Below are 14,727 nucleotides of genomic sequence, written 5' to 3' on the forward strand. Positions count from 1 at the left end.
GGATATCTGTTGTATTTTCTGTCAGACGCTGATTCTGTCTCGGTGCCAGTGATAGCCATATGTAGCCAGTTGAGGGCCTTCAACCAAACTGACTGTGTGCTAGATACGCTGAACTTACATCTGAAGTTATGCTCTCAGGAGTGATTTCGATTGACAGCAGGAGCACACTTATAGTTATCCCACTCACCCTGATTGCAAATTTGTGTGTCAGTCTGGTTATGCGACCTGTGTTGCTGCCATTCATGAACAGCATTCCATGGGGTGTTTTACAACAGGATAGTGCTCGTCCATGTACCGCTGTTGTAACCAAACATGGCACATTGCCTTGGTCAGTTCAATCAATCAAAAGCTTTGTCTCCAGTCGACTTCATCGGATGACATTATTAACTCTCCCTGGATTGACTGATGAAGGACAACAGGCATGCAACTCCATTCGATGAACAGACATCCGGCACTTGTCCAACACGTTGCGTGAATGACTGCATGCTTGCTGTCAAGGTACTGGCGGCTACACTGTACCAGCCTTTCACACTTGAAGTGACTTTTCTCTTGCTTGCTTTTATCTCTCATCTTGCAAAGTTAATGTTCATTATAAGATGCTAGGCAATTTGATACAATTGAAATCTCACCCACTTCTTCCTCTGAAATTAGGAAAATAATAAACTGGCTTAAAAGCAAAAACTCACATGGAATTGATGGCATTTCCAGCAAAATACTAAAAGCGTGTTCTCCACAGATAAGCAAGATTCTCAGCCACCTGTGTAACAGCTCTCTGGAACAGGGCATTTTTCCTGATAGACTGAAATATGCTATTGTTATACCTTTCCATAAAAAAGGGGATGGATCTGATGTCAACAATTACCGTCCAATCTCCCTTCTAACAGCTTTATCAAAAAATTGTTGAGAAGCTAATGTATTCAAGAGTAGCTTCACATATCTGTAAAAATAAAGTACTAACAAAATGTCAGTTTGGTTTCCAGAAAGGTTTTTCGACAGAAAATGCCATATATGCTTTCACCAGTCAAATTTTGAATGATCTGAATAACCGAACACCACCCATTGGGATTTTTTGTGATCTCTCAAAGGCTTTTGATTGTGTAAATCATGAAATTCTGCTAGAGAAGCTCAAGTATTGTGGCATGAGTGGGACTGTGCACAAATGGTTTAATTCGTACCTAACTGGAAGAGTGCAGAAAGTTGAAATAAGCAGTTCTCATAATATGCAAAGATCGGCACATTCCTCAAACTGGGGAACTATCAAGAATGGGGTTCCAAAAGGGTCGGTCTTGGGTCCTTTGTTGTTCTTAATATATTTTAATGTCTTGCAGTTCTATATTCATGAAGAGGCAAAGTTAGTTCTCTTTGCTGATGATACAAGTATAGTAATCACACCTGACAAACAAAAATTAACAGATGAAATTTTCAATAATGTCTTTCAGAAAATTACTAAGTGGTTCCTTGTAAACAGACTCTCACTGAATTTTGTTAGGACACAGTACATACATTTCCATACAGTAAATGGTATGACGACATTAATAAATATAGACCTCAATCAGAAGCATATAGCTAAGGTAGAATATTCAAAATTATTAGGTGTGTCCATTGATGAGAGATTAAATTGGAAGAAACACATTGATGATCTGCTGAAACGTTTGAGTTCAGCTACTTACGCAATAAGGGTGATTGCAAATTTTGGTGATAAACATCTTAGTAAATTAGCTTACTACGCCTATTTTCACTCATTGCTTGCATATGGCATCATATTTTGGGGTAATTCGTCACTGAGGAATGAAGTATTTATTGCAGAAAAGCGTGTAATCAGAATAATAGCTGGAGTCCACCCAAGATCATCCTGCAGACATTTATTTAAGGATCTAGGGATATTCACAACAGCTTCTCAGTATATATACTCTCTTATGAAATTTGTTATTAACAACCAAACCCAATTCAAAAGTAATAGCAGTGTGCATAACTACAATACTAGGAGAAAGGATGATCTTCACTATTCAAGATTAAATCCAACTTTGGCACATAAAGGGGTGAATTATACTGCCACTAAAGTCTTTGGTCACTTACCAAATAGCATCAAAAGTCTGACAGATAACCAACAAGTATTTAAGAAGAAATTAAAAGAATTTCTGAATGACAACTCCTTCTACTCCATAGAGGAATTTTTAGATATAAATTAAGAAAAAAAGTTGTTATATTAACTTAATTATGTTGTTAAATTAACTTAATTATGTCATGCATTGGAAAATTTGACCCGTTCCACATCATTATGAAATATTGTATTCATGATCCGTGGAACTAGTATTAATGTAATCTAAACTAATCTAATCACTACAATAAGTTACCTACACAGACGTAGTCATTACTCTGCAGTAACTACTTTTTGGTGTTGCGATTTTTTTCCGTCGGTGTTCTTTTATGTAATTTCATAAGGTTCAGTTAGAGATACACTGTTGATCCTTATAACTGGGATTCCATTCAATAAAAAAGAAATTACGTCTTTACGATGAAGACACGAATGTTGCAATCCACTGAAACAGGTATGTAGCAACAGAGTAAACTGTCATTAATGTCTTCATAACACTTATTTCCAGATCTTCTTCATGGACTAACGCTGAATTAAAAAAAAAAAAAAACGGAAAGAAGCGTACCTGTTTTCAAACATTAATTATGCAACCCCAGTGATAAGATTAAACAGTGGCTAAAACCTAGAACCTTTATGTTAGTCCTTTGTACTCATGACGCTTAAAGTTAGAAAAGTAGGCATAAATTTGGTTAAAAAGTCAAGATCAAAAACCTATTACATTCATTTTTTGTATATTTTACATACAAAACATCAGTCAATTATTTATTAAATGTTACTGTCATTCAGTAGAGTCCTCTGGATTTTCATTCTACTGTAATGGTCCTTAAGAAAAGAAAATTTACTAAAGGAAAGCGTGTATGAACAATGCGATTCGTTGTACAGTCATAGTGGTGTTGTCATTAGTGAGTTAGGTGTTTCTATTAAAACATATACTGTACTTTCCCATAAAATTCGTCAGAAGGTGTCATAAATTATGAACCTCTAGCTAATTATGTAAAATATCTTATTAATAACCAAGACAATAAGTTTCTTCTACCCAGTGTCTTCTATTTCAGTGAAGAACATGTTTATAATCATCATAACGTAAAAGAATTGTCTACTTATTTCTGTCATAAAATTAATTTTGGATGAAAGTTATTACCATGCAGTTGTATTAAAACACAAACTCGTTTAACAATATGTAAACGGATTCATGCCGCTAGACTTTCGCCGTCCAAGTGACTTGTGGTACACAGTATTTAGCAACTACATAACTTGAGAGTTAAAGCCGTATTTGAGAGTTTGCAAGTTTTCTATAGTCATTTATATCGTGGCTTGATAAAGGAATTGATTTTGAAGGTGGCTGTACTGATAAATAACTAACTGTCATCTAAAATGTAATTAAAAACGAGCAGTAGCATTCTTAAATTATGTTATTTCCGAAAAGTCTGTTAAAGTATTTTAATTTTTAAGTTGTTTCATAAAGTGCAGTATACTAACGAAAACAGCGTAATGAAATGACTTAATAGAAATTCACTACGCCAAAAATGAGGCAAAATTTCATAGACTTCAGTAGCCTCCACTGCTATTTCAAACCTATACGAATTCACTGAAAATTACAGTCTTCTGAAAATCATAAACATTGACAGAACCACGTGTGGGAGACCTAAATTCAGATGTCATACTTCCTCTTTTCAAAATGTGTATACGACAGGCCTAGATTCAGACGTCCTGTTTCATGCTTTAAAATTTTTCTGCTTCAGAAGATACACCTAACACAGACGCAATTATTATATCAGTAATAAAACCAGTCTTCATTATTTACGCAACTGCTAAACACATTAAAAAAGACGTTCATCAAGTGGTAGAGCTCCAACCGGTATGCAGTTTGAGAGATGAACCGCATTCATGCATCTTACAACCATTTGAAAATGGTATTTTTTCCTTAAATGCAACTATGTACAGAATTTTAAGTCCATCTAATAAGAGTCTCCTGCAGTGACACTTTTAAAATAAAGATCGTCAGAAATAAAGGCAAGGAATCAATACCAAAACTGCCGAAACGAAATATCAACTCCTTTGGCATACAAACAAATAACAGACGTCCTGTTTCATGCTTTAAAATTTTTCTGCTTCAGAAGATACACCTAACACAGACGCAATTATTATATCAGTAATAAAACCAGTCTTCATTATTTACGCAACTGCTAAACACATTAAAAAAGACGTTCATCAAGTGGTAGAGCTCCAACCGGTATGCAGTTTGAGAGATGAACCGCATTCATGCATCTTACAACCATTTGAAAATGGTATTTTTTCCTTAAATGCAACTATGTACAGAATTTTAAGTCCATCTAATAAGAGTCTCCTGCAATGACACTTTTAAAATAAAGATCGTAAGAAATAAAGGCAAGGAATCAATACCAAAACTGCCGAAACGAAATATCAACTCCTTTGGCATACAAACAAATAACAGACGTCCTGTTTCATGCTTTAAAATTTTTCTGCTTCAGAAGATACACCTAACACAGACGCAATTATTATATCAGTAATAAAACCAGTCTTCATTATTTACGCAACTGCTAAACACATTAAAAAAGACGTTCATCAAGTGGTAGAGCTCCAACCGGTATGCAGTTTGAGAGATGAACCGCATTCATGCATCTTACAACCATTTGAAAATGGTATTTTTTCCTTAAATGCAACTATGTACAGAATTTTAAGTCCATCTAATAAGAGTCTCCTGCAATGACACTTTTAAAATAAAGATCGTAAGAAATAAAGGCAAGGAATCAATACCAAAACTGCCGAAACGAAATATCAACTCCTTTGGCATACAAACAAATAAACTTAGTTACCTATCCATAAATGTAGGGTTATATAGCACACACCGTTACAAGTAATGATATATATTTCAACTTAATTACTTAAAAAATAACACAAACAGGTCACTGATGAGCTTGAGCGCACACCATAGTGAAATCAGCAGTTGTATTAACCTTCAGCCGAAAAAGAAAAGTTTATGTTAATGAGCTCTGTACAATTATGTGTCTGTGCAGTAAGTACTAACGGCATGTGCAAAACACTGTTCTTTCCTCAATGGGTATTGTCAAGTATCTGTCTGCGCATTATAATACATGATTATGGAAATGAAAGGAAGAGTTGAGACATGACGTTCGCACCTACGAAGGAAAGGGTAAAAAGGTTTTGGCTTACCGCTGGGAGTTCTCAATGAAGTATTTTTTACTTTTCTTTATACATTGTGCGCATTAAGTTAAGACAATTCCACTTTGTCCTGCTTTATAGCTAGTCTCATGCTGCTGTGTGTGGAATGCCAGACAGAAAATTCTTCAAAAATCGATGATCAGTTATGAAGAATATATTCCTTAATTTCTGACAGCTAAGAAATGGTTAATCGAGTTCAAACACGATTTAACTTCTTTTGATTATCGATATTGTGGACGACGTCTCAGTACTATATCATAGTGAAAGTGCAGATTATGTTTCCAAGCAACACAATAAAAAGCTTGCGAATTAGTTGGCTTCATAGACATATAAATTAAAGATTTCAGAGTCACGTAACTCAGAACCTGTTGAATGTCACGTGACAGCATATTTGACCGCCGGAAATCACCGCCAGAGTTACAATTTAGTTCAGCACTGGTGGGAATGAAATGAATGCAGCATGCCTTTTTTTCCAATTTACCTTTGGAAAACGCAGACTAAGAAATATTACTTCAAAAATTACAGGAAACTGATCTTACAGTGATCAGATCTGTTGTTAAAAGACGCAAAATCTTTCCTTCACATAGGATACGCTGGTGTTATCAATAGATATAGTGCATATTAGATCGTAAATGGCAACTGTAGCTGAATAAACATGCCAACGTAAACGATCGTGTCCAGTATGCTTCTCCATCCAGACGCGACGTATTTTCCAAGATCAAAGGGTAAAAGTTATGGCCAACCTTTATTTTTTTAGAAGTGAACCCAAGAACATGATCATATTTTGAACGTTTTGCTAATACGATACCACAAGAAGAGACGACACGTGAAATACCAGCTCACATTTGGTAACTAATCTGGAAGCATTTTTCCCAGCCCGTCCCGTTGGAACCTCCCGGATGAGAGGGCTTGAAGGGGCCAGCTCTGTTTTCAAGACCATTGATGGCTCGGCTTTGCATCCCGATGGAAAGTCATCAACTGGCATCTTCTAAACGAGCGGTCGCCGAATTGTTTTCGCACATAAGGAACATTTTAGAGTGTTTCTCCTTCTCCCCTGAAGTCTAATTGTCTTGTTACGAAGTAAGATTATCATTAATATAAATTAAAGGAGTTTTGGGTTATTCTTTTATACTGTATACTTAAAAAATTGTTTCCTTAGTTACCTGTATTCTGTAATTTCTGGTCAATGGATAAAAGTTAAACGTATAGAAAATTTCATTTAAGATAAGATTCAAATAATCTATGCATTTAATGCATCTAAGAAGTAGAATTAGTATGTAATTGTAACGTAAATGATGCGGTAATAATATAAGGCCTGTATAGATGACATAATCAACACTGCCAGTTTCATGTTTGTCAGATAGTACGATAGTTTTCTACTGGTTCTCCAGAATAAACTGTTGCATATTAAGTGAATAAACTATTGTAAAAATATATAAATAAAAAATAAACAAGGTGCAGGTTTTATATGTAAACTGTCTCATGTTCGAATCCGTTATATAAATGAAAAAATAAACAAGGTGCAGGTTTTATATCTAAACTGCCTCGTATTAGAACCTATGTCAACGCTGTTTTTGTTTCACAAGAGACATTCTACTGTGGAACTTTGTCTATAAATCAGTGAGACTCACTTCTATGGGTGAATGATCTCACTCGAGTTGATATCTTAAATTTACTATCTCTCTTTGATATAATACACGAGAATTATTCACACAGTTTCATTGATATTACACGATGAGGGATTGGCAGTCTGTCGCAGTGAATTACGTCCGCAAATGCACGTTTATTTCTATAATAGCCCTCGACAGTAAATGAGCAAGATCATAGACACGCACCACAGCGCCTTCAGTCGAGCCATGTTACTCATGCGCTATGCCTCATCGTCATAGTCGCTGTAGGTCACAGTATGGCGTTCCAGAGCTAACTGCGCGTCGGTGGACAAAACGTTTTCAAGGCAGTAGAGAATCCCGGAAGGATGTGGCAAGTGGACATTGAAGTGTAAAAACACCTGTCCAGGACAGTATACTTCTCAACACGTCACACCAAAACCCGTTTTTAAACACGGTCAACTGAAACATACTACGGCGTTTCCTGGGTTGGTGGATATGGCTCCGTGCCAGCTTCGAGAGACAGGTCTACTTAGCAAACGGGTGTTCATCAATGAGAGGCCCATGTTGATCATCGACTCTGCCGATTACCTTTCTCTGGGGATATTGTCAATTGTGACTGATGGAACATGATGCTTTCCGACGAATCCGTATTGTCCTCAGCGAATGCCAGTCCAGTAAGAGTATACATGCCGCAAGTTGCCATTTCGGCCCAAAATACGTCCACCCAGTGGTCATGAGTCTGTGGCATTCCGGAGCTGGAAATTTTTCTTGGTCTTGCAATACTTCACAGAATAGACAGTTGCCTTGATACTATCCATTATACCCATATTATGGGTAATAAACTAAATTGGATGAATGTTCAACGCTGGAGCACAATATCATTGCGCAGCTAACAAGGACTATAAACAGAGGACATATCGATACCAGTGCATAAAACCTTTGCGAATGTCATTCCATACACTCAGCTGGAGAGTAACTATGCCACGCAGATACACATGTGAACAATATATGCAGATGTCAGCATTTAAGAAGCCAGTTGGAGTGATTGGCGAATCTCTCGACATTTTGAAAGGAGCGATGCTATTATTTGAGATGATGATGGCAGGAATGTTTGAACCGTGGCCGAACACAGCATCAAGAGGGATGCAGTCGGCCTTGACAGACGACAGAATGTGAGGACCAAGAAATCGTCAGAGAGGCACTCAGAACCCCGGATTCATCGTTATCATCCATCCGACGTGCAACTGGTGCCTCAGCGACCACAAGGACCATTAACAGCGGCTCACAGAAAGGTGACTGAGCGCGCGTAGCCCCTTGCGCCGTCAACCATTCATCTCTCTACACCAACAGGCCACTATGCTATGGTTCTGGGCACATTCGGTCTGGAATCTCACTGAAGCATAACTGTCTTCAGTGATGTGTCCCTTTTCGAACTGAGACCTGATGATCAACGGAGACGCGTCCGGGGACGCTCCAGAGAGCGATGTGATACCAACTAGACTGTCGCCTGCTTTGGACAGAATTTGGCACGATATCCCTCAAGAGAACATCCAACAAATCTACCAGCCAATGCCAAGCCGATCAACTGCTTACAGTCTGGAATGATGGTGTGGGATGCTATTTCTTTTCGCAGCAGGACCCCTTTGGTTGTTACCCGCAGCACCCTTAAAGCGCAGCGATACGTCGACGATTGTCTACACCCCGTTTTGTACCCTTCATGGCAAGCCATCCTAGGCTTACATTTCAGCAACGTAATGGTGGGCCACACATGGTGGTAGTGTCTATTGCTGTTCTTCATTCTTGCCAAGGTCGCCGAATCTCTTCTCAGATGAGAACGTTTGGAGCATTTTGGGAAGGGCCCTCCAACCATTTCGGGATTTTGACGATCTAACGCTCCAATTGGACAGAATTTGGCACGATATCCCTCAAGAGAACATCCAACAAATCTATCAGCCAATGCCAAGCCGATCAACTGCTTCCATAAGAGCTAATGGTAAACCAATTCGCTATTGACTTGCTCAATTTGTGAAGCTATTTCAATTCAATAAATCATTCATAATCATCATCATTAGTGCTCTGCCAAAACGCAGGTTTTTACATAGAGTTCTCCAGGTTGTCCTGTCTTTTACCATCGTTTTTAGGTCCGCATAATTACCTCTTCCCTTTATGTAGTCTATCATCTTATATCTCTTTCTTCCTCCCAGTCCTCTTCCACAAACCACTCCTTCCAAAGTACCTGCTAGCAAGCATTCCCTTCTCAATGGTTGTCCCAACCAGTTCTTTTTAATTTCTCTTATAACCTTCAGCAGACATCTTCCCTCACCAAACCTTTCCAATACTCTTTCATTATTCACTTTTTACATACAGCTTATTCTCTCCATTCTCAAATGCTTCTAACCTCTTTTAATCATCTCGTTTCAGTGTCCCTGTTTCTGCCCCATATAGTGCCACACTCCAGACAAAACATTTGCCAAGCCTTTACCTTATACCTTTATCTAATTTGCCACGTAACAGTCTCCTCTTTCTGTTGAATGCCTCCTTCACTATGTCAATTCGAGTTTTCGCCTCCTGGTTATATATCAAGTCTTCAGTTATTGTGCTTCCAAGATAAATGATTCAATTCTCTGACATTGTAATCAGTTGTCTAAACATGTACCTCGTATCTATCGATTTTCGTCCCATTCGGATAATTTCTTCGTGGTGGGTCGCCTTTTTTCCTTAGATTGTATTTTAAATTTTATGCTACGAAGTCTACTGCATAAGATCCGATTATGAAAGGAATTACAAACAATGAAATGGCTACAGTTGACAAGCCTGCCGCTTTAATGTAAGACAACGTATCGAATTCACCTGTTGAGCATGGAAAGATGGAGAGAAAAGACCGAAAGGGCAGCCCTGATCTCGAATGGCGTTGCTGGGGAAGGATTATAGTTGACAGGACAAATATCGCAGAGAATTTCGTTTAGGAGAGGGTAAGTTGGCTGTAGTTGCTTCGGAATAGTATATGAAATTTTGTGCGTGTGTGTGTGTGTGTTTGTAGGTGTGGGGATGGTGGAACTTGCTGCTACAATGGCTCCAGAATAACGGCATAGTTAACGATTTGTTAGCAGTTAAAGTCAAGCACATTAACATACTCCAGAGATTACGCCAGTACTGTATATAACAAAATTGGTGAATCATCTGTTTGCAAGAAAGTTAAGCCGTTAGAAGTGGTCGGTTTGGTGATGTGACAATCGCGTGGCTTCAGTGCGCAGTCGGATGTACATTTACATATTCGCCAGTCGTTCCATGAAGTCTAATTGTCTTGTTGTCTAATTGTCTTGTTACGAAGTAACATTATCATTAATATAATTTTGCATGTCGTTTGTTACTTGGTAGCTAAATTGTCACAGTCCTCCATCACCAAGTTTTTCCGCTTTTCAGCGACGAGTTTGGTACCTTTCACAAGAATTCGAGAACTTCAGGTAAGGTAATGTTATTCCGGGTAGCAGGAGATTCACTTTTATCGTTAACACTAAATTCTACTCTGACGCGACAGAAGTCATGGAATATCTTTTAAAATAGTGTCGGGGCTCCTTGTGCCCGGTGTAGTGCAGAAACTCGACGTGGCATGGACTCAATAACTCGTTAGAAGTCTCCTGCAGAAATATCGAGCCATGTCGTCAGTATAGCCGTCCATGATTGCGAAAATGTTGCCGCTGCAGCATGTTGTGCGTGAACTGACGTTTCATTTATGTCTCATGTATGTTCGATGGGTTTCATGTCAGGCGATCTTGGAGGACAAATCATCCGCCTGAACTGTCCGAAAGTTTCTTCAAACCGATCGCCAGCAAGTGTGGCCTGGTGAATACCGCATTACCTACCATCCAAACAAAAATTTAATCGTTGTTTGGGAACATGATTATCTGCAAATGGTTGTCAAGTAGCCGAACATAACGATTTCCAGTCAACTACTGGTTCAGTTCGACCAGATGACTCGATCTACTGCTTGTAAGAAAAGACCACACCATGGAACCACGAACAGCTTGTACAGTGCTTTGTGATAAACTGGGTCCATGGCTTCACGGAGCCTTCCCCTCAATCTAAACCCGACATCTGCTTTTACCAACTGAAATCGGACTCATCTGACCAGGTCACGATTTTCCAGTCCTCTAGGGTCCATCCGATGTGGTCACGAACGCATGATAGGGGCTGAGGCGATGCTGTACTGTTAGCAACGGCATTCAAGTGAGTCGGCTGATGCCACAGCCCATTAACGCCAAGTTTCGCCGGACTGTTATAACGGATAAGCTCTTCGTATGTACCACATTGATATCTACGTTTATTTCACGTAGTGTTACTTGTCTGTTAGTACTACGACCTCTAGGCAAACACCACTACTCGCGGTCGTTAAGTAAATGCAGTCGGCCACTGCGTCGTCTATGATGGGAGGTAATGCCTGACATCTGGTATCCTCGGCTCACTGTTGATACAATGGATCTCGGAAGATTGAAATCATTTCTGAAATGGAAAGTCCCATGCGTCTAGTTGCATCTAGAATTGCGCGTTCAAATCCCGTTAATTCTTGTTGAGCGGACATAATCGTATCGGAACATTTTCACACGAATCGTTTGAGTACAAATGACAGTTCCACCAATGCACTGCCCTTTTATACATTGTGTACGTGATGCTGCCGCCATTTGCATATGTAGATAACGCTATTCCATTACTTTTCTCACCTCACAGTACATCTCCATGCCATCATTGTCATAGTTCTGCTACAGTGAATGTGATGTGTTCCACTTCTAGAAAAATTAACATTACAAAATTCCTTCATCATTTTATATATGTAACTCTTGAGGGATATGTTACAGTGACGACACTGTGAAGGATACCTTCAAATTTAACACATATCACCAGATGTCATCATATTGTTATAACTTTTCTTGAATGTGTTACACGTATCCAAAAATGAGCTAATGAGAAATCGAAAATAGTTAAGCAGCAGAAGAACAATCAGAATACAAAGGATATTATACTAGAAACGCAACTGGAAAACTATTTAAAAACATTTAAGTATTTAAAATAAAGTGTACAGCTATCTACATTATGACCTAACATAATAGAGTTAAGATAACACTGTTTAACCAGCTCTGCTGGGCATGGAGTAGATTTGCTGAAAACCTTTATTCATTTATGAACAAATTTTGGTTTACATGGGAATAACATAAATTCTTATTGTGATTAGCTTTTACCACAGTAAGAATGAACACTACAGAATGGCTGAATTTGTGTTGCAATTGTGCACAATGGCGCAGCAGTTTTTTACCGTTGTGCCTCGCAAATGTCATCTTTCCAGAACGGTCTCATTCAGCAATACTGTTAGTGGCATGCTAATATTTAAGTGAGATGATTGTACACACACGATATCAGTCATCTCATCTTATGGTAAAAATAGTAAGAGCCACAAAACGGGTTACTACAATACATGATACTAAAATTAACCCTACCCATTTCTCACACCAGATCAATTTATTGCACTGTACTTAACGTTTGAGGCAGGTATTGAACAAATTAAAAATGAATTGCTATCTGAAATATTAACTGTATGTAATGTTATTTAATCTAAATTTGATGAAACATCGTATGATATGTCATCAAAATATGATGAAATGCGTGATGAGTTGCCATTTTAGTTAGGTGAAATTTCTGCAAAATATAATAAAATGTCCCTTAAATATAGAGAAATGTCCACCAAGTATAGTGAGATGCTTTCTAACATAATATAATATAACATAATGAAGTGTCCACTCAATAAGACGATACGTCGTCTTCTAAATCTAAGGAAATGTGATGTGACATAAATCAAGTATGAACTGGAGCAGATGCTGTGTCTTCTAAACCATAAACAGTGTCTGGTGATATGTCTGAGCCCTGCACGGCCCGCGGTTATCCCATTTATTGTTTCTCATCTTCTATTTCGGTACTGCCTTCTCGTTTTCTTATTCCATTTACCGGCGTCACTAACTTCCTGCCTTACTTGCTCTTGAGCGGCAGCAGCAGGGCGTATCGATAAGTGCACTGTCGTACCATCTCTGGAGCGACCGATAGTGTTTCCGGGTCGTCGTGTGTCTGGCAGTGAGTTCGGGACGGACCAGCAGTGAAGTCAGGACGTAGCAGCAGTGAATTCCGGGGTCGGAGCGCCGGTGAGGCGCGGACAGCCGGCGCTCGCCGACACATATGAACTGTCCGACAGGGGAAGATTGGAGTGGGACTACTGTTGATTGGTCGTTCGCTTGGTCGTCTCATCGGCCGACGCATACGTGGTCCTTTCACCGTTTCCGGGCCTGGGTAGTTGGTCCGTTGGCGTGGAGCAGCGAGGAAATCTCCGCGGCGTGTAGTTTGGCCGAGGCCGCTGGTGGCGTCCACGGGCGGGAGTGTGTGGTGCTGTTCCCATTGCTACGAGGTCCGTAGCTCACTGATACTGGACACGAAAGTTCAGTTTTGACTCAATCTACCGGCAAATTACGACTGTTCACATTGTGTCGTTTGGACTTCGTTGTCAGCTGTTGGGACATTCCCGCGAACAACAAAATGTGTTTTCAAGTCGGCAAATTTTAGTCACCCTCCGGTGGAGTTTAACTGTACTTGGTTATTTTGAACTGAAGTGCACCAGCGGAATCTTCTGCCTTGTGGCCGTTAACGTTCCGGTTACCTCCCTGGCCATTGACGTAAATTCAGGCAGTGTATTTTCCTCAAGGTCTTGTCGCTGTCCAGCACGGTGTGTAGTTTTTCAGCTCAATGTATAATTGGTTGTGAGCGCCAGTACCTTCCACGTTGTTCCATTGAACTCCCTGTTGTGTGCTGGTCGGGTGGAGCGGAAGTTATCTTGTCGGTGGGTCCGCTGACTGTCTGTCGGTTGGGTTGTCATCGGATCGAAAATGGTTGGGCCGACTGCCTGTCTCACCTAAGCCGACCCTCGGAAAATTCTGAGCGCCGTTGGGTGTACTGCCTTTTCTTATTTGTTCTTGTTGTTCAGAAGCAGAAGCCACAGAAAATCTACAAATTTAACATATATAAGAGACAAGGTTAAATTTTTGGGTGGCATAATTTCTTCCATGTGAATAACACACTCAGCCAAGATCAATGCTGTAAATAATTTTCTTATTTTAGACCTAAGAAACAGTGTAAGGCATTTATTGTGCTAGGCTAATTTTTCAGGCATTTCATCCTTAATCAGATTGTGAGTAGCGCCACTTGTTAAACTTATCAAATAAAAATGCACCATGGGTGTGGACAGATGGCTTTCTTATTTTACATCATCTAGATACAACTGAAGATTTTTGCATCATGAGTGACACCTTAATCTCTGCTTTGAGAGCATGTCTATTTCAATTAATGTGGAAGATGGTAAGCAAGATATTTGTGTTAAAGGTTTTGAAAGCTGCATATGGTCAGACTGTAAACGATCCTACTGTGCTACTGAGTTCGAACCCCTAGCAGTAGTTTTGGTCTTCAACCCTAGCAATACCAATGCACATTACCAAGTAGAGGGTTTCTTTGTGCCTGTCCTAAAAAAGTTAAAAAACCTAAATTCGTTCAATATTAACTAATATTAAGCAGATATTTTTAAAAAAGTACTGATGTGTTAGTGGGGTCCAGAACATGAAAAATCCCTTAGGATAGTTTTAGCAACATCAACAAATTTTCAGTAATGTGTAACATCAGTTGGGGGAGTACTTTATGCCCAACCTAATAAAAATTCAAAAAAAATTCAAGTTCCATTAATTGTCATTCACCTTTCAGTCACTTTTACCCAAAACACAATTTTTAAGGAGA

The sequence above is a fragment of the Schistocerca nitens genome, chromosome 6 (genome assembly GCF_023898315.1).
Source record: "Schistocerca nitens isolate TAMUIC-IGC-003100 chromosome 6, iqSchNite1.1, whole genome shotgun sequence".
Taxonomy (NCBI): Eukaryota; Metazoa; Arthropoda; class Insecta; order Orthoptera; family Acrididae; genus Schistocerca; species Schistocerca nitens.